The sequence below is a fragment of the Mustela putorius genome, unplaced genomic scaffold (genome assembly GCF_011764305.1).
Source record: "Mustela putorius furo isolate JIRA1106 unplaced genomic scaffold, ASM1176430v1.1 tig00000083_pilon_pilon_pilon, whole genome shotgun sequence".
In the NCBI taxonomy this organism is placed as follows: domain Eukaryota; kingdom Metazoa; phylum Chordata; class Mammalia; order Carnivora; family Mustelidae; genus Mustela; species Mustela putorius.
In genome coordinates, this window is record NW_025421273.1 from 30,489,553 (window position 1) to 30,492,060 (window position 2,508).

A 2,508-nucleotide genomic window follows, 5' to 3' on the forward strand; every position below is an offset into this window, starting at 1 on the left:
CGCCCGCTCCCCGCCCGGGCGCCCACTGCCGCCGCCGCGCCGCGCGCTCGGACCCCGCGCCGCTGCAGACACGGCCGCCGCTCGCTGCTCCGCCGCCGCCGCCGCCGCCGCTGCTGGCTAGGACGAGGGCGCCGCGGGTGTGGGAGGCCGAGCCGCAGCCGAGCAGCATGCTGGCCGCCACCCCCACTCGCGCCCCCCCACCCGAGCCCGGGCTGCTGGGCGGCCGCCGCCGCTGCGCCCGCCGCACTCGCGCCCGCCTGACATCAGCACTCGCGCCCGCAGCCCGCTCTGGCCAATGAATAATGCCGGGCGGGTGCCCGCCCCCGCCGCGCCCCGCCCGGACCCTCCCGACCCTCCTGGGAGCCGCGGACCTGGGGTGGGAGGGGGTACAGGGAAAGTTGGGTGACCTTGGGGGAGGGGTCGCCCTGGACGGAGACAGATACCCCCCCCCTCCGCCCACTCTCCTGGGGGCCCGGCTGGGCGGCGGGAGGCTCAGATCCCCGCAGTCCTTCCTAGGGCTGCAAATGATTTGGGGGAGAAGACACTGGGCTCCTTTCATCTGGGACAAAGTGTGAAGCCACAAAAAAAAAAAAAAAAAAAAAAAAAAAAAGTAGCACCGGGGGACCTTCCTTGATGGCTGGGTGCTTTGAAGAGTACAGAATTTCGAGCAGCCTTCACTAATTTTTAAGAGACGAAATGAAGTGAATTTTTGCCCTTGAGTTCGGCGGGATCTGGCGCGGGTTCCCGCAGCACCCGGGGGTGAGTGAAGGCAGCTACCTTTCCCTGCTGGAGGAACGCAGGATCTGAGAGCGGCTGCAGCAATGCACGCCCCTGCCTGCTGCTCCGGGCCGGCCTCTGGCTTGCTACAGAGCAACAGAGGCTGGGAAAGTTTTCCATCGCTCAGCAGGCTCAGGGGCAGCGCACCGACCCCAGTGAAGGGGTTAGTGGAGACTGGCGGCCCGATATGTCCGAGGCGCCGTGCATTTCGTCTTCTGCTAACTTTCTGAGGCAGGTCCTGTACATCTCCCCAATTCACTGATGTGGAAACCGAGGCACAGTGGCTGGCTGGAGGTGGAGGAGTGAATGGCTGGGCAGGGATGGGGATCAGAGCAGGACGGGGACTGGGACCCTACGGAGCCCCTCTTTCCACTCAGCACGTTTGATACACTGAGCTTGAATCTTACCACAGGGCGGTGTGACCTGGGGAAAGCAAAGAAAATGGCCAAAGCAGAAGCAAAATAATGGCGAAAAGCCCAAACTGCTGGGGCTAAAGAATCAAGGGCACCATCCGGGCTACTAGCCAAGGAAAATCCTTTTGTACGTTAAGATGTACCCGGAGGGGTGCCTGGGTGGCTTAGTGGGCTGAGCGGGGGACTCCGGGTTTTGCCCCAGGTCCTCCTCTCAGGCAGCTGAGATCCAGCCCTGGGTCCGGCTCAGTGTGGAGCATGGAGCCTGCTTAAGATTCTCTCTCTCTCTCTCACCCTCTACCCTTCCCTGTTCTTTAAAATAAATTAAATAAACAAAATCTTTAAAAAGAGAGAGAGTGATACCCAGAAAAGGTGGTACCTAATGGAAAAGGTTATTACTATTGGAATCAGCCATTATTGATCCCTCACAAATATTTTGAGTGCAAACTGGGCTGGCCACTGTGGGAGGAGACAAGAGGACTGGCCCTAGGGATCCCCAGGGAGCTTGAAGTCCAGCTGGGCAAAGAGCCCTAAAGAAGTCACTCCACACGGCGCCTGGGGGTTCCAGGCTGACCAGGAGAAGTTCGGGAGTTGAGAGCGGATTTGTTATAGGCAGCTTCACAGACGGAGCTGGACATTCATTGGAGGGCATTGTTTCTCCAGCACCAGCATCCCTGTCCATCAGTTTCCATTCATCACCATCTCACTGTGACATGTACTCCAAGAAGGAGGTCTTCCCATTTAAAAGATGGGAAAACGGAGCTTCGAGACAGTCTTCTCGTGACCAAGCTCACACAGGACATAGCCAGAAGGTGTCTCCTCCGCTGTGTCAGACCCTCACTGCCAGATTGGCAGGCCTTGGATGGAGACTTTCCTCAGCAGGGCCCAGTGCTGGGAGCTGAGGACACAGACTCTCAGAAAGGCAACAGGCACGTGGACCCACCATCACGGCTGTTTGTCCTGCACATCTGAAAGACACCAGGCTTGGGAGGGATGGGCTACTGCTTTATGGAGAGAAGGGATGAGGCTTTCCTAGTGCGGGGTTTTCCTGCTGTCCCAGGAGAAGAAACCTGGGTTCTCAGCCCTGTGGAGTGGAGCAAAGGGGAAGGGTTGAGAAGGTAAACCCTCAATCACCAACCTGCCCCCCACGGGCTATAACTGTGGGGACAGTGATAACCTCTCTAAGCCTCAATTTCCTCACCTGTAAAATAGGAGCTGGTATCCACCTTTGGGAGTGAATGGTGACCAAGAATGCGCAGCACCCGATTCCGCTCAGGAGGGACTGGATGTTTGTCCAGGGATCTCTGTGATCTTGTGGGCA